The sequence below is a fragment of the Meriones unguiculatus genome, chromosome 8 (assembly GCF_030254825.1).
Source record: "Meriones unguiculatus strain TT.TT164.6M chromosome 8, Bangor_MerUng_6.1, whole genome shotgun sequence".
In the NCBI taxonomy this organism is placed as follows: domain Eukaryota; kingdom Metazoa; phylum Chordata; class Mammalia; order Rodentia; family Muridae; genus Meriones; species Meriones unguiculatus.
In genome coordinates, this window is record NC_083356.1 from 73,147,663 (window position 1) to 73,165,285 (window position 17,623).

The window sequence follows — 17,623 nt, forward strand, 5'->3', positions numbered from 1 at the left end:
CCTCCGGGCGCCACCGACAGGATTTGTTCCCCTTCCGTGCCACAACCTCTCCAGGCCAAGGCCACCTTCTCTCCCGCAGCTCTGCATCCATGGGCGCCTCAGCCCTGTACAGCCGCAGGGCCTCATCCTAACGGGGCTACGCGGTCCTCAGCTGGGTACAGAGGCCGTTTTGTCCCTGCTTTGGGGCAGGGATGGAGGGATGCATCCTCTGTGGCCGCCTGCTCAAGCCTGGCTGGAGGAGAGACGGGAGCAAGCTGCAGGGCTGCAGGCAGCGGCTCTCAGAACAAACAGAATTTTTTTTTGCAACTAGAGGGGGAAGCACAGAGCTAAAAATAAAACGAAAAGATCAGTATCTGTCAGTCTGACAGCTGATTGGCTGCTCGGAGATGCATATAATTACCAGCAACTGGCGCTGGGTAGGCAAAGCCCGGAGAAACTGCTGAGATGAGGTTAGGATTTAACCTTTAAATTCTGGAGCCACCGGAAAGCTAGGGGAGACGACGGGCGTCGGTGCTAATGAGGCTGGGGGGCGGGGGCCGGGGGCACCGAGTCGGGGTCAGGTCCCCGGGCTCGCCCGAAGGCCCGGGGAACCCTCAGCCCGCGCCTCCGCCATCAGACTGGGAGTGACTCTGATTGGGCGGCTCGGGGGCGGTGGGCCTTCTCCCCGCCCAGCTGGGGGCTGTGTCTTCCGGGAAGTTGGGGGGGTCGCACGTGGGAGGGAGGGGGGACAACCCGGGGCTCTGGGGGTTCCAGTCCTCTCCCCGACTGACCCCGTCCCCACCCATATTCCTCTGTCTCTCTGCGTGGTACTAGTAGGGTTCTGTTTTGTTTTCGCTGCCCACCTCTTCAGCTCCTCCTCACCTCCACCCCCACCCTCATCCCACCCCCAGTCCCTGGACCCTAGCCCCTTCCTCCCCATCTGGACAGGGCACACTCAGACTGCTCCTAGGTTTCCCTAGAGATAGACCAAAGCTGCAGGACCAGAAGGGTGCTAAGCCTCAGTTTCGATGCCAGGTACCAAGGAATTTTGCATCCAACAGTTCCCCTTGATTATCCAACCCAAACGAGGGACCAGAAGATCCTGGTCTCCTTATGTGTGAACTCAAAGTAAGACTTGACCTGACCCAGGGTGACCTGACCCAGGGGGCCCCTGCACCTCTTGGGTGGTAGGAGGGGCTAACAGCAGCTCCTCTACCTTCTCTTCCCTGTCCTTCCTCTGGGTGTCTTTATTGGGAAGTCCCTCATGCTTCAGCCCTGCTGCTGCAGCCTCTGGGTTCCTGACAACATCAGACTGTGAGCTGGGCAGGAACCACAAAGCCTGCTGTTTGGCCCATACCCTTCAAAAGGAAACTTCAGATTCCTTGCTCTGCGGTCTGAGAGGCCAGACCGGGCCATGGGCCAGGCAGCCACAGGCCTGAAGCAAGCAGCAGCCTCAGCTGACAGGCAGCCATGCATCCTCAGCACTCCTGGGGCCACGGCTTCTCATACAACACCCGGGGATGCCACCCTTGGACTGGGAAGATGCAAAGTGCCTGGGGGGCGGGAGGAAAGTCACTCCCCATGACCAGCCTCCTGGCTGTAAATACCCCACGAGGATCCTGACACCAGCCTCTAGAAAGTGTGGCTCCTGTTGGTGTTCTACAGATGAGGAAACGGAGGCAAGGAGTGAGCGAGGCTAGTGAATTCCCAGACTGGAGCCAGCCCAGGCCTTATCTCCCTCGGTGACTTCTGCAGCCCCTGTGTGATGAAGATGAAAGAGAAGCAGAGGGATAGAGAAGGCCCTGAAACAGCTGCCTGGGACCTCCCAAGCCCAGCCAGTTTCTCAGGGATTTCCAGTGTCATAAGTTGTGGCACAGTCCTTTAACTGTCGCCCCCACAGCCCTGTTTCTTTCATATCCTACTGAGGACCACCCAATGGTGACAGCGGTAGCTCCTGTTGGGCACCTGGGCACCTAGTGCTGGCCCCAGCTTTTGCTTGGTCATCCTAAGCCTTTGTCACCAGCCCCAGAGACCGTCCTCAACCCTATGTTATTCACCACCACTTCCTGTCAGTCCCCTGCCCTGGCCCCAGCCCTGAAGAGACTCAGCTAAGGGTCAAGGAGGCAATGTGCCAGGGGGCAGCCGTAGACCCGTCCATCTGGAGAACCCAGCTTCTGCTTGAACCCACACTGCCCCTGTCCTTGTGACTGGGGCCCACCACACTCCCCTTCCCGAGCCTTCCCACCCCGCTTTCCTTGTTTCCCTGGAAACTAGATGGAAGCCGACCATGGGATGTGCATGTGGTACACTCTGTGTGTGTTTGTGTGGTGTGCGCTCATGCGTTCGAGGGTGCACGAGCCTGTGTTTACACAGAGAGTAGAGGTGTCTGCCTCAGTCGCTCTCCGCCTTGTCTTTTCAGGGCTCTCACTTGGGGCTCGGCTTGCCTGCCTCCTTCACTAAGGTCACCCACAAATGCTCTCCTCCTGGCTTTCATGTGGGCGCCCGGGATCCAAACTCAGGCCTTCATGGTTGAGCAGCAAAGGGCTTTGCAGACTGAGCCCTCGCCTCAGCCCTGCCTTTTCCTTTTTTTTTTTTTTTTTTGTGCGTGACCTGATTTAATTTCTATCTTTATCTTTGTCACTGTGATTCCCGTTTACAGAAACGTTGGCAGTGTGTGTGGCCTTGCTGTACGATCGGCGGCCGGGGTCACTCACACACACAAGCTGTTGCTGTGGCTTGTCTCTGAGGGTCCATGATTCTGGGGTGGGTGATGGCTGGCGGCGTGGAGCAACCTCGGAGCCTCACCTCACCTCTTGGAGCCCTGGCTTCCTCTTTGTCAGCATGGAGTCAGGCTGATGAGGGTTCAGTTGAAGTGTCTTGCTGGATACCTGGTTTGTAAGAACCATGCTGATGTCACAGAGTCCGGGGGCAGGAAAGGCTTTGACCATCCCCAGGCTTCCACGATGCACTGAGGAACTTCGCGGGGCACGTGCGCAAACCCTGACTGCTGTGCTGTCACTGGCTGGATGCGGCATGACGTAGCTGCACATGCGCAAACCATGACCGCTGTGCTTTCACTGGCTGAAGGCGGTGTGGCGTTGGCTGTCACCTGACCGCTGCTGGCCCAGGCCCTCAACCACATGGCATGTAGCTGAGCAACCATGGCTGCCAGGGTCCAGCCCGACCTGGCTGTGGCTTTTGCAGGTTGTTCTTCGTCTTCTTGTCAGTGGGCAGGGTTGTCGTCCGAGCCGGGCTGAACATGGGTGTAGCTTCCAGGATTCTGCGACGCAGCCTTGGCTCCTTTCTCTCTGGCCCAGGGTGGAGAGGAAGGGGTTCGGGAGATGTCAGTCTCTGAAGAGTCACTTTACCACTAACGTGGTCTTACCCTTTAAGAAGAGGTGGCTGTGCTGGGGTACTGGGGTAGGCGATGTGGTGGTCTAGTGACAGTGTGATGGAGGCTCACCTTTCCTGTGGTTCCTAGACCAGAGTCTCCTACTGCTGGCACAAGAGAAGCGCACGTGTGTGTGTGTGTGTGTGTGTGTTGCTGGTGTGTGTGTGTGCACATTTGTATGCATGCATGAGGAGGTTAATGCCAGCAGTGGGTGTCTTCTTCAGTCACTCTCCACCTCGTGTGTGTGTGTGTGTGTGTGTGTGTGTGTGTGTGTGCGTGCGTGCACGCGCGCACGCAGGTAAGCACACCCTGGATGTCCTGTACTCACTCCTCCACCTTTTGAGACAGGCTCTCTCTCCCTGAACCTGGAGTCACTGACTCACGGGGCTGGCCGGCCAGCCAGCTTAGTATCCTCCTGCCTCAGCCCTCCCAGAGCTGGGATTGTAGATGCGTGCCCCGACACGCTTGGATTTTTTAAGTGTGGGTCCAAGGGGTTCCACTCCATTCCTCATGCCTGTGGTGAGTACTTCACTGAGCCTCACCAGCCCCAGTAACCCTTCCAAAGAACGTTTACTTGTTTATTTACTTCTGTGTTTACATGCGTGACACAGGGCAGGCCTGTGTCACAGCACACACATGGAGATTGGAGGGCAACTTGCTGGCGTCCGTTTTCTCTTTCCACCCTGTGGGCTCCAGGGATTAAACTCAGGCATTCGGGCTTGGAAATAAGTTCCTTTACCCACTGAGTCACCTTGCCTGGCCCTGGGAATCTTTTTTTTTTTTTTTTTTTTTTAAGAAGCTACTGTGCCCTTCTCCCTAGTGGTGTCTTGAGTGTTCAGAAGTGGCTTCCTGTTTGGAATAGAGAAGACAACCTCAGCATCATGGTCTCTGGGAACCTCTGTCATAGGCAGAGGAGATGGGTTGAAATCTGGGGGAGAGGTCTGTCTCTTCGTTGCCACAATTCTGTCCAGCCGTGGTCTGGACAGCCCCAAGCAAGCCCCAAGCTGAGTATGATCCCCCTCATTTGGAGTAAGTCAAGGGTTGGGTTGATGCTCCTTAGCTTAGCTCCTCCTAGGGAAGGCTCAGATACATTTGCTACCAATGCAGAAAAAAACAAAATCCAACTGTATCTTTTGATGCTGGAGTGGGCCACCCTTCAGGAAAGCTGCAGCCACCACAGCAACTCGGGGAGGATGTGACCAGCACAGAGCTCCCACCAGAAGGCTCTGAAGATCCCTAGATTAGGTACCTCTAAAATAAGCCCCTGGCAGGGTGGAGGCTCAACTCCTTGGCAGTCCCTGTGGCTCCCACCTAGGAAGTCTTCCCTCAGCAGGTGCAGGACCCTGCAGGATCTGTCTCAATGGCGCTTGCTGCTGTGTGACTTGAGAGATGGCTTACCCTCTCTGAGTGCCTGTGAAAGAGCTGATACCTCTATCTCTTCCCTCTTTTCCTCTTTCTCCCTTCCTCCTCCTCCGGCTCCTGTTCCTCCTCCTCTTTCCTTCTGTCCCCCTTCCTTCTCCTTCTTTGGACAGGGACTGTTACAGTCCTTCTCATTTGGGTTACCTCTGATTTTCCCTCCTTCCCACCTTGTTTCACCATGGTCTATCTGTGGCTTCCCATGGTGAGGCAGAGAGATACAGGGGCTCTCATGAAATTCAGCTGAGTACCCCTTCGAGAGGCTGAATCAGGATGGAGAACCTAGGAGGGAGGGGTAGCTCCATGCAACAGGATGAGGGGCGCCTTGAGCCAGCCTTTCTAGGGCTCATGCCTGTGCTCCCCAACTCTTTAATGTGGCTCAGATCAGATGGGGCTCTTGCCTCAGCTGGCCTGATAGAGTCATAGGCTTGAGTGGGACACTCCAGGGTGGGGGACTCCAGGGGGAGCAAAGGCTGGGCTATGTATGCTGTTTTGAGCAGTAAGGGTTCAGTATTTGCTGTCTCCCCACCTCACCCTTGCTGCTGTCCCAAGTCCATGGGTGAGGACCTGTGGCCAGCCTCTGGGGTTTGCAAGTGAAGGCTCTGGGGCTGGAGAACCCCGAGATGCTCTGCCAGGAAGGACAGAGCAAGTCCAGGGGAGAATTCTGCCTGTAACAGAAAGGAAAGATCCCTGCCTTCTAGTGTGCAGACCGAGCTCCATTCCCACCCCCACAAGGCCCCAGGGACCTGAAAGAATGTGGTTTGCTGAGCACTGCCTTGCCTCCCTGAAGGGGTGGATTCAGCCTGGAAAAGTTGCGTGTGAAATGAATTTTTCTATATCCAATGCCATTTTCCAGTGGGCCGTGTTCTAAGACCATGCTTGTATTCCCTCTGAGGAATCTCCTCGGGTGTTTTGGAGGCAGCTGGCGTGCACAGGGATGGGTGCATGGTGCGTGGTCAAGGGTGCATGGGGGGACACAAGAAAACACCCTTCTCCCCAAGGGTGCAGGGTCAAGACAAGACCTCAGGAGATCATGTGACAGTCTGGCTGTGAGGTCCAAAGGATTCTCATGGCATAACCCAGAGCTTCTGAGGAATGCAGGGCTTGGAGCACAGCTCCCCTGCGCAGAAGGGTGCTGCTCAAAGAGGTCCTAGGACTCTTGACCGAGAAGCAGGCCGTGCTGTGCCTGTGTTTGCTGAGAGCGCGTTCCAATGCATGTCCTTGAGGTCAGTGTGCCTGGGAAGGAGTTTTGGGAAGCCCACGGTTCTCTCTGTTTCTGTATTAGTCACCGACCGTTGCATAACAAATGCCCCCACACTTAGCACAGCAAGTGCTCCTTATCTCAGGAGGGCAGGAGTCCAGCTGTAGCCCCACCGGCTGTCCAGAGGCCACTGTCTGCAGTTGTCTGAAGGCTTCCCTGAGCATGGGGTTTGTGCTTCCTACAGATTTGTCTCATGAACCATGGGGCTGCTTGAGTTTCCTTCCAAGATGGCAGCTGCCTTCTGCCAGACTACACAGTGTGAAACAGCCTCTCATGACCTTGGAGAGCACAGCAGTCATTCCCTTCCGTCCCATGCCGCAACCAGCCCGTACTCCTTGTGAAAGGAGACAACACAGCCTGCAAATGCCCGAAGGTGGAAATCATTTGGAGACCATCTTGGAGGTTGGTGACCATGGCAACCATCACTTCAGCCCAAAGAGAGGTATCTTTCCTGGCACACATGGTTGGTTCCTTACCATTTAGTGGACATGAGTGGCTAGAGTGTTAGCCTAGGATGTTGGGGGATATGGAAGATGTGGGAATTTATCAGCCACACCGAGCTCAAGGAAATGTCAGCAGTAACGATGGCTCATCTCTCAAGCCGTACTCTGTCAGGTCATAGGTGCCACGCCACTAGGCCATCTTCACCCCTCGGCAGCCTGGTCCAGCCACATGCTTAGATTAGACCACTCATTTGTAAGCAATGCATAAAGTGGGACTTGGGTGTGTGTGTGCACGCACATGTATGTGTGTGTTTTCACAACTGTAGTCATAATAGAAGCTAGGGAGAGGACTGGAGCAGAGGGAGCTTGGGATGGATGGTAAATAATATGAGATAAAACATTCATTGATTGCCAGGCTGGTGGTGGCGCTTGCCTTTAATCACAGTGCTTGGGAGGCAGAGGCAGGCAGTTTGAGGCCAGCCTGGTCTACAGAGAAGAGTTCAGGATAGCCAGGACTACACAGAGAAACCCTGTCTCAAAAAAAAAGTGGGAAGAAGGTTGAATACATAAACAGGGTGAGGAGTTGGGGTTGGGGCACTGACTATCTGGGTGCTGTGACAAAGGACCACACAGGCAGGGCAGGGTGAGCCCCTGACTGAGGCCTGGTGGGGAAGGAGTGTGTTTCCATGCCCACCATGGCTGTAGCCCGGGGTCAGCTTCATTGATCATTAGCTGTGTAGCTTAGGCTAGTGAATCCATGACCTCAGATTCCCATCCATTAAACGGGCGACACTGGTGGTGTTCTCTTACCCCATTTGTGACTCAAATTCAGAGACAGGGTCTGGACCCTGGCATGGGGACTCAGGATTGCTTCACCAGGATAGAGCCAATGGCACTCCAAGTTTGAGGAAGTCATATATTGATTGGAAGGGTTCAGCCCTTGGGAAGACCCAGCCTCAACTCGTAGTGGGGATGCCTGCAGCCATAGGGTCTGCCAGGTCCCACTGCCTGCTGGGCACAGCATGATTCCCCATTGGGGAACATCCTGGGCTGTTCCCCAGAAGACACCACCCACAGGCTTCACTCTGGCTTAAGCTTGCTGTCCCAGCAGACTAGGGAGGAGCTGGTACTGGCTACCAATGCTGGGTCCTGTAGCCTGGCCTGGGCTGGAAAACTGGAGAAGGACCTGGAGGGAAGGGCTTTGTAATCAGGCCTGTGAGGGGGCCCTTGGGAGCTGTGTGACTCTGGGCAAGTGTCTCAGTCTCTCTGGGCCTCAGTTTCCACATACACAGAACCACAGACTGAATTTGTCTTTTGGTTCTTGACCTGTTCTGGAGAGTTTAGACGAGCCAGGGGGACCCAGAGCCCCCATGAGTGTGCATGAGGTGGGGCCAAAGATCACCTCCCCCTAGCTCATCCGAGAAGCAGTCTTTTGCCTCTGTGGTATGCCGTACTAGTTCATCAACAGGAAGTTGAAGGCTTGGAGTGTGGCTCAGTTGGTACAGCCCCTGGCTAACCCAGGCAAAGCCCTGGGTTTGGTTCTCCAGTACTTCATAAGCCAGAAGTGGTGCCTGTCATCCCAATGCTCCGAGGAGGTGGGGGCAGGAGGATTCAGGCCACCCTCAGTTATGCAGTGAGTTTGAGGCCATCTTGTCTTAAAGGGGGAGAGGTGCTCTGTAGTGAACGAATTTCCATCTAGAGCTTTTCGACCAGTTTTCTTTCTGGTGCTTTCTTTCCTTGATGCCTTAGTAAGTGAAGAACACACACACACACACACACACACACACAAGGAGAGAGTTGCATAGGTTAGCTTTTCTTTCCTGCTTTTCTGAGCCGTGCGGGGATGGAGTGGGAGTGGCTGTGAGGTCCATGTTCCTGTGGCTCCCTTCACTGAGGCATGCTGGCTTCCTCCCGGAGCAGCCTGTCCCAGGGTGGGGGCCTGGGCCAGCAGCTTGACCTCAGCTCTCTCTCTTCAAGGCTGTGTGCCTCAGCATCTCTCAGCACTCCCTGGCACCAGCACTGTCCCGTGGTGCACTCTGGGTGTGTGCAGGTGAGCTGACCCCTCGGAGGACCAGCCTGTCAGGAGCTGCGCTGGCTACAGGAGAGGCTGTGCAGGGTGCCTGTGGAGTGGACCCTGGTGTGGCACCTGGGTGGTTCAGGTGTGTCGAACTTCAAGTGTATCGATTTGTTCATGCCCCCCCCCACACACACACCACCACATACAACACTAGGTTGTTATTTTGTGTGTATTTACACACATATGTAGAAGCCCAAGGCCAGCCTGGTCCTCAGGCCCTGTCTACTGATACAGGATCACCAATTAGGATACACTGATGGGAACCCCCAGGCATACTACGCCCTCTGGCCCACCCTGAACTAGAATTACAGTGGAACTTTTACCAGGCCTGGGTCTCTGATGTGGGTGTCAGGGATCCGTATCCTACTTGGGACCACAGGGTATGGCAAAGGCGTTGGCAGCCGAGCCTCTCCCAGGCTCTGAGATAGTCTCTATTGGAGAAACTTAGCCACATGCCCTGCCCAATCCTCTGCCTTCACTCTATAAGCTGCGGAGTGGAGGAGGTGTGCTCTCCACCTGGGGGGTCACCACAGAAGGTACCAATTGTATTCTGCCCCAAGCTCCCTAAACTGATCAGCTCCGGAGACCAGGACGCCCCCTCCTCGGCGGGAGAGGCTTCCATTGGTTCAGGCAGAGTACTCAAATTGGGGAAGTGCAGTGGGCCCAGGTTCTCACCTCCACTCCACCTCCCAGGGCCGTTGCCTGGTCCAGGGCGAGCTCTGAAAACTTCTGAGCGACTTTCTGACAGACAGACTGACGACCTGTTGATTCAGGTCGGTTACCTGACCGGGTCACCGGAGCCTGGGAAGGACTCCAGCAGTCACGACTTCCCTCCCCGGGCCGTGGGTTCCAGCGGCCAGGAGCGAAGGGGTTAAGCGTTTCTGGCGGCCGCCTGCTGCCTGCGGTAGTTCTCCCTTCCCGGGCTGCTGCGGCAGGGGTTGGTTGGCCAGGAATGTTTGTTATGCGGGGCCGGGAGGGAGGGAAGGAGGGAGGACCGGGAGAGGAGGGGCAGCCGAGTGGGGGCGACAGGCCCTAGGGCCGGCCGGCTCCCCCGAGTTGAGCAATAGTTCCAGGGTTCCAGTAACGTCGACCCCCCTCACCCATCCCCCAGCAGCCCTCCTCACGGCCTCTGCGCCTGGCTTTTGAGAGCCGGAGCTTGGGCTCCCAGGGATGCCGAGAAGGCCACCCCAGCCTCGCAGGCAGAGCCCAGCCTAGCTGGCACAGCCCAGCCTAGGTGTTGTTGCGGGGCCGCGGCCGTGAGTGGGTGAGGTCTTACTGGTTCCCTTGGCTCCGGGCTGCGACCTACGCGGGAGTGCAGAGGTCACCCGCCAGGATGCCCCGAGCAGTACAGGATTAATCTCAGCCCAGCCCCAGGGGGAGGCTCCCACCGCAACATCCCTCCCCCTCCCTCCCTCACCCACACCCTCCCCAGCGCGATCCTGCCGGTGTGGAGAAACACCTGGCCTTCCTTTCCTCTAGGAGAGGGAGGCGAAGGAAGGGAGGCCCGCTAGGCTGACATGGGAAGCTTCCGTTTCTGTCCAGCCACGTTCTTGCTAGGTACCAAACATGCACCCGCAGGCCCACCGGCCCCAGGCTCATCTCTTCCTCCCAGCGGCACCCGCACTCTTGGTAGGAGAGCCCCTCCCAGGGGGAGGGGCCGCCCCCTAGGCCAACAGCCCCATTCCCTCTCCACCACCTTGAACCTCAGTAACTTTGGCACCTCCGGCCCAGCCTGAGTTTCCTCACCTCCACAATGGGCTTCACGGGAATGGGGCTGGCACTGCCAGAAAATGCTAGGCCACTTGCCCCTCTGGCGTGTTGGGGCGGGGATGCGGGATGAGATCTGTCTGCTCAGGTGCCCCCACCCCTGCCGAAATGCGCAGCCCACAGGACTTTGGGGTCCCAAGCCCTCTAGTGTGATACTGAAATTTCCCCTGAGAGTCAGCACTGTATAGGTCAGGAGGTAGGGAAGGGCGCCTTGGCTCTGCAGACAGCACAGCACAGGACCCACTCATATTTCCTCTGCCATCAGTTTTTACTCCTCCCACGCTGTAGATCAGGCTGGCCTAGAACTCACAGAGCTCTTTCTGCCTCTGCCTGCTCGGTGCTGGGATCGGCACCGTGCCACCAGACTCCAGCTGAATGCTAGTGTTTTCCAAGCCTGGTCTGCTTTACTCATACATCACCCTGTAGAGGAGGCATGCTACACTACTCGCTTAGAAAACGGAAAGGTGGATGACTCTCCTAAGGTCACACAGCTTGAGAAGAGGGGACCAGGGACTCCCAGTGCTTGGGTAGCCTCGGGCTTGTGGCTCAGCGCACCACCATTCAACAGTCACAAAGATGGGGAGCACTCCTAGCCCTCACCGATGGGGTTCAGAGGCAGAGCCGCCTGGCAGAGGACATACAGCAGGATGCGCTTCACTGCTCCGGGCTCCCTGCGGCTGGGAAAGCCCAGTGGACAGACAGACAGACCACCGACCCGCGTTTCCTTCCTGCTCCGCGGGCCTCTCGGAGCCCCACCTTCTCTGGAGCAGGTTTCCTTTAAGAAACCCAAAGATTGATTTCCTGGCAGGCTGTGTGCGAGGAGCCGTCCAAATGGTTTGCATGTCTGCATTTTTTACTGCTCCGTTTAATATGTATGCAAATGCCGGCCCTGCACCGCCCGGCTGCAGTCACACGCGGAGCCCATTAAAGCGGCCTTCCCGGGTGCGCGCCTCATTCGAGGCGACGGGCTCGGCGACCCTGATAGATGGGGTGCTCGACGGAGACAAATGATGCCTTTGTCATTTCTTTCTCTCCTTTGGGGGTGGGTGGAGCCTAGGAGCCCACAGAGAAGATTTAAATATATGCAAAATTGTTTGCTGGGTTCGGGGCCCAGTGGAGACCGGAACCACACTGGGAGGTGGTTCCAGTTCCCCTGGGGAAGCCAGGTTGGAAGCTGCAGGACGATACCAGCCTGGGTGAACAGATTCCTCCCAGCAAAGAAGATGCCAACTCCTCCCCCCTGCCCAGCCCCCTGCTTTCAGGGCTGTGACTGCATGGAGTAGTATCAGCTAGCCCATGCTAACCTGTGAGGAGGGCCTGGATCCCACCCATTGCACAGATGAAGAAACTGAGGCCCAGAGGGCACCCCTTTACTGCGAAGGGGGTAGTGGAGCAAGTGGGTGGGACCTTGTGGCTCTCTGTGTCCTGTCTTTGACCCCCACTGTCCTCCGCTTTTGCTCCCAGAGTTTGTTCTCCACCAGGTATGTTCGTGCTTGTGGGCTGTGTGTGACTGCCCAGCCACACCACACACAAAGCTCTGTTCCTTCGTCGCCTCTCCCCACAGCCAGTCCCCACCTGCCGGCTTCCGTCATTCCAAGTCAGATTGGGCTCCCGGTTTCCCAAGTGTCATGTAAGCCTAAATCTGGGTTCTGGATGTGGCAACTCAGTGTGTGTTGGGAGGATCACACAGCCTAGAGGGTGGTGTGAAGGTGGGAGCCTGGGGACAGAGGCTGCTGAGCCATAGGAGCCCAGAGGGGTGTGTGTGTGTGATGTTCAGAATGCATGTGTGTGATAGCGTGTGATGCTGCCTGTTCTCATGTGCATTGTGTTTTGAGTGTGCACCGTGGCCTACGAGCACGTAGATGTAGGGGCTCCGATCACGTTCGAGTGAGCCCTTCCGTCAGAGTGGTGTGTGAGCACGCAGTGCGCGATTCTGTGTTGTTACTGTCTCTTGACCATCCTGGCAGGCTGTGAGCGTGCTCTGTGTGCTTCTGTGTGTGAACAGAGCTCGGTTTGGATCATGGCCACGTGCATGTCAGAATGTTGTGCATCTGTGTCAGTGTAGCACACGGCTCAGGTTGTGGACGTGGTGGAAGCTGAGAATGCGTCTCCCTGTCCCTGCTCCTTGGCTTCAGACTCGCCGGGGGAAAGCCTAGCAGAGCTGGGGGACCACAGCTGAGCCACACAGGGAAGCACAGATCCTGTGGAGGAGCTGGGCCGGCCGGCCGTCTGCTGGGGAATTCTGTGCTGGGTTCTCCCTCCCAGCCATCCAGGTACCCCTCCCCTGGGTGACCTGGACTGCCAGGACCAGGCTTGGGGAAGACCCTTGGCACGCCCCTGGGCTGTGTGGGTGCCGCACCTCTATAAGCTCACAAAATCACAAATCCCATCCAGAACGTAAGGTCTTGTGCCTGGCGCTGGTCTGTCCTTCATGCCTGCGTCATGGCTCACTGCATAGTTCCACTGAGAGCCAGAGTACAGACATGGCCTTGCCCAAAAGCTCAAGGTCAGCCTTAGCTACACAGAGTTCAAGACCAGCCTGGACTGCAGCAGACCTGTCTCAAAACAGAAACAAGCCAAGAGGTTGGCAAGATAGCTCAACAGATAAAAGCTTTGCTGAGCAAATCTGGCAGCCCGAGTTCAACCCCTGGAGCCTAAGGAAAGGTGAAAGGACAAAACTAACTCCAGAGAGGTGTCCTCTGACCTGCACAGGCACACGGAGGCCGGTGTGCACAATGCCCTACACACACACACACACACACACACACACACACTTTTCAAAACTTAAACCTAAACCAGCCAGGAGGTATCACTTCCCACGTGTCAAGATGGCCATAGTCGAGAGAAAGAGAATAACAAGTGTTGGCGAGGATGTGAAGAGGGTACATTGAATCAATGGTTCAGTCACTATGGAAACAAGATGAAGCAGTGACCCGATGGTGCAGTTGCTATGGAAACAGGATTCTGGCTCCCCCAAAAGAAATAAAAGAAAAGAACTACTGTATGCTTGATCCACTTCTGGATGTCTGCCACCAAAAATTGAAACAGGGTCTCAAAGGACACTTGCACACTCATTACGACAGCCACGTCACTCACAGTAACCAAGATGGACGTGAAATGGTAGCCTCCATTGGGTGAACAAACGAGCACAGACTCAAGCTAGAATAGTCTTCATTTATGGAAAGAAAGTCTGGTGCCTGGTTGTAATCCCATGAGCTTTGCAGACGTTCTGCTCAGTGAACACCCCGGATGTCAGGAGACAAATCCTGGAGCCAGGCGTGGCTGTGCATGCCTGCAACCCCAGCGCTCTGGTGGCAGAGGCAGGATCACTGCTGTAAGTCTGAGGCTAGCCTGGTCTACACAGTAAGCTCCAGTCCAGCCAGTGCTACACAGGGAAGGTCATTTCAGAAAGCCAGATGGAGGCCACCAGGGGCCAGGGACACAGTTGCAAGAGTCGTCTGGGTGGACTGTGTGGAGGTTTTGTGTGTCAGGGCTCGCTCCCCCTATAGGAGGGGGACCTTCCTCACTGTGCCCGAGTTTCCTTGTGGGGGGATGGAGACAGTGACGGGTCCTTCCTCCTGGGGCTGCTGTGAAGGCCTGTCCAACAGCCCTGTCCTGGCAGGGGTCTCCAGGTCAGGGCACCGGTGCCTTGACATTGCTGCCTCGCAAGCAGGAGAAAGAACTTCTCACAGTTTCTGGTGGATGAGACCAGAGTTCCAGGTGAACTCTTGTCCCTGGGACCTTTCAGAGGGACACTGACGAAGAGTAACCGGCAGCATCTTCTCTAGGGTTGGAAGGGGTCTGGTTACTGCCATCCTCAGCCACAGGCGCCGTGCTGAGGTTGAAAGGACCGGCAGCCTCCCATGTACTCGGCCTTTGAGGCCCAGCTAAAGCCAGGCACTCCTAGAGCCCACACACCTACCCGGGAATGCCACGGTCACTCAGGTCGAGTGATCATTTTCTCCCACCCGACGTGTTTCCTGCAGGACAGCTTTCCCTAGTCTTAACTTATTGACCCAAATCAATCAGTCTCTCTTTCTGTGGGGGGAGTCGTTGCACTAATTGATTCTGAGGAAAGCACACCTGGCTACAGAGGCGTCAGTCCAACCCAGTGACACTGACAACAACAGCGGGAAAGTACACCCAGACGAAGACACAAACACACAGGCAGACAACACAGGCAAGCACACAGACATAGAAAGCAAAGACACACGCAGAGACAGGCACACAGAGAAACAGTCAGGCACCTACATACATATACGTACACAGACACTCACACACACATATAGATGTACAGATAGCCAAACATGCACACACACACACACAGACACATACATCCACAGATGTACGCATGCACACACATGAGCCCACATGTACCTGTGCACAGACACAAGCACACAAACACCCAGTCCTCCCAGAAAAATCTCTCCCAAAGACTTCCAGGATCCTCCTGCAGAGTCAGACTCCCAAGCTTCCACAAAGTAATGGAGGATGGGGCGAGGCTGCTTCCTGTGGGGCAGATGGGGCAAGAAAGTATTTCTATAGGGGCATCCCTTCCCCAAAGTAGCAAATCCCCTGTCCTTTACCCTGGTGGAAGGAGCTCACTACCACAGCCCCAGGGACAGGTCTGGAGAAGCTGATGTTTTCCGGCTGAAAAGAAGTTTCCTTCTCTGTCACCAGGCTTCACTCCCCTTTCAGACACCTGTGTTTGTGGCAGAGGGCACAATGGCCTGCCTGGCTTCCCTCGCCTCACTGACTTCCTCAAGCGGGAGAGCGGCTGGAGTGCAGGCCTAGGCCTACCTGACAGTCTGGGTCTCCACTCATCCAACCTCAGGGCTTCCTGCAGGAACTTGGTTCAGAGAGGCGGTGGATTGGAACCCACTGATAGATGTGTGAGGAGGAAGCTGTGTCCCTCCCTGTGCTGGCTCATGGGGACTCCTGGAGCCCTGCCTTGCCGCTTTGGAGACATGACATCAAGGAGAGGCAGACCTGGGTAACAGCATTCGAGAGTCTTCACTGGTACCCAAAGCCCTGGGATTGATCCTCAGCACCACATAAAACCAGACTTGGTGCACCCTTATAATCACGGCGCTAGAAGCAGGAACATCAGAAATTCAAGGTCATCCTTAGCTACACAGTGAGTTTAAAGGCCACCCTTGGCTACGTTAGACCCTGTCTTAAAAACAAACAAACAAATGAAGCAAACAACAGAACAACCCTGACACTGTGGAGAACAGGAAGGGGCGGGGGTGGGGCTTGGAGCCATGGCTCAGCTCGGTCTGTATGAGCAGGCCCCTGCAAACATAAGGACCTGAGTCCAGATCCCCAGCAGCCTGTGGCCGTGGCCTTGGCACACAGTGCTGAGCAGCTGGAGACAGGACCCTGGGGCCTAGGCCACCAGTGAGCTCCCATGAGAGATGCTGCCTCAAAAAAACAAGATGGAGAGCGACTAGGAAAGACAACCCCTGCATGCAGGCATACATATATGCACCTGAACCCCCTTGTGATGGCTGTACTCAACTTGACTATGTCTGGGATTACCAGGACCCAAATGGCTGGGTACACCTAGGAGGATTTTTTTTTTCTTTTGGTTTTTCGAGACAGCCTTGGCTGTCCTAGAACTCGATCTGTAGACCAGGCTGGCCTTGAACTTACGCCACCACCGCCCAGCTGAAATTTTTTTTCTTAATTAAACCATTTGAGCTAGGGAAACGATTTTTAATCTGGATCTTTTACGGTGGGAAGATCCACTTTTAATCTGGGTCACACATTCTGATGGCAGCCTACATAAAGGACATGCTGGCTCTGTCTAGCAAATCCATTCCTTCACCGACATCGAAGCCTACTTCTTCAGGATTCTGGTGTATTGTGAAGACAGCTGAAACATCAGCTTCGTGGACTGAACAACTACTGGATTCTCGGACCTTCATTGGCAGACAGACATTATTGGACTAGCTGGACCCCAGCCTGTGGGCCACTGATAATCCCCTATCTAGCTATCTCTCTATAAATACAGGTATTCAAAGGACACAAACAGACACACACACGCACACAGACACATACTTGCACAATTGGATATCTATATATAAATAGATATTCAAAGGACACGTTTGTGTGTGTGTGTGTGTAAAGCCCTGTTCTTCTAGATCAGCAGTCTTCAACCTCTGGGTTGTGACTTCTTTGGCAAACTTCTATCTCCAAAAATATTTACGTTACGATTCATAACACTAGCAAAATTACAGTTATAAAGTAGCAATGAAAATAATTTTATGGTAGGAGTCACCACAGCATGAGGAGCTGCATTGAAGGGTTAAAGCATTGGGGATATTGAGAACCCCTGCTGTAAAGAACCCTGACCAACACACCCCACGTACACACACACACAGGAACATGTGTCAAAGAGTGCATTCAAGTAAAACGAGCTGTAGGAAGGCGGAGTCCAGAGATGCGGTAACCTCAGGGCATCTTTGAATGTGGGCCCGGGTTTCCACGCCCTCAGTATGCAGCAGCCATCAGGGCGCAGGGCAGGTGTGTGACATGGGCAAGTGGAATGCCCTGAGCCTGCCCCAGCCCAGGCCAGCTACACAGCAGCCTCAAGGGACCCTGAGGTGGTGCAGGCAAAAGGAACCCAGAGACTGCTGGAGGGGAACATGATGGGCGGGGCTAAGGTAAAAAAGCAAGACCCAAAACTATACCCACAACCCGACACCTAGACACTGAGCTAGAGGAGCCTGCTCCACTGCCTTGGCAGGGCCCCAAAGCCATCTGCTGCCAGGGCCAGACTGGTTTGGGTGATGGGGAGCACTGTGCTGGCGTTGGGGACTCCCTGATGGACAGAAGAGGCTCTGGAGGGATGGGAGCCTCCAGGGTGTGAGTGAAAAGGAACCCATAGGTTTGGGTCCTATGTGGGAGAAGGATGAGGCAGGGGCTGAGTGGCCCGTGTACAGCACAAAGCACTGTGCCCGGGGAACTGCGGCTGCCTTCCATGAACAGGAGGGGAGGCATTGCCAGTCCAACTTGCTGACAGGGAAACTGAGGCACACAGGCTTGAGGCCACAGACTGACGGCAGGCAAGATACGCTGCAGCGTTCCTGTCTTTGTCCCAGGTAGGAGCACACTCAGAGCACATACATGTGGCACAGGCTGGGAGCAAACTTTCTGTGTAGCTGAGGGTGACCTTGAACCTTTGATCCTCCTGCCTCCAGCTGCCCAGTACTGGGATTACAGATGTATGCCTTCCCCCAACCCTGTCTGGGTTTTATGCTCCATGGGGATCAAACCCAGGGCTT

At 55.4% G+C, this 17,623-nt stretch overlaps 1 long non-coding RNA gene across 3 annotated transcripts; it reads left to right on the top strand.

Moving 5' to 3' along the window:
- The first annotated feature begins 343 nt into the window (after window positions 1–343).
- On the top strand, window positions 344–13,338 carry LOC132655870 (uncharacterized). Of its 3 annotated transcripts, XR_009593787.1 has the most exons (4): window positions 344–449; window positions 6,232–6,489; window positions 11,799–11,964; window positions 12,470–13,338. It is a non-coding gene; the product is annotated as an uncharacterized LOC132655870 (long non-coding RNA). The 3 variants fall into 3 exon arrangements; XR_009593785.1 differs by having other exon boundaries at window positions 11,799–13,338; XR_009593786.1 differs by lacking the exons at window positions 11,799–11,964; window positions 12,470–13,338 and adding an exon at window positions 8,468–9,737.
- Window positions 13,339–17,623: the final 4,285 nt, after the last annotated feature.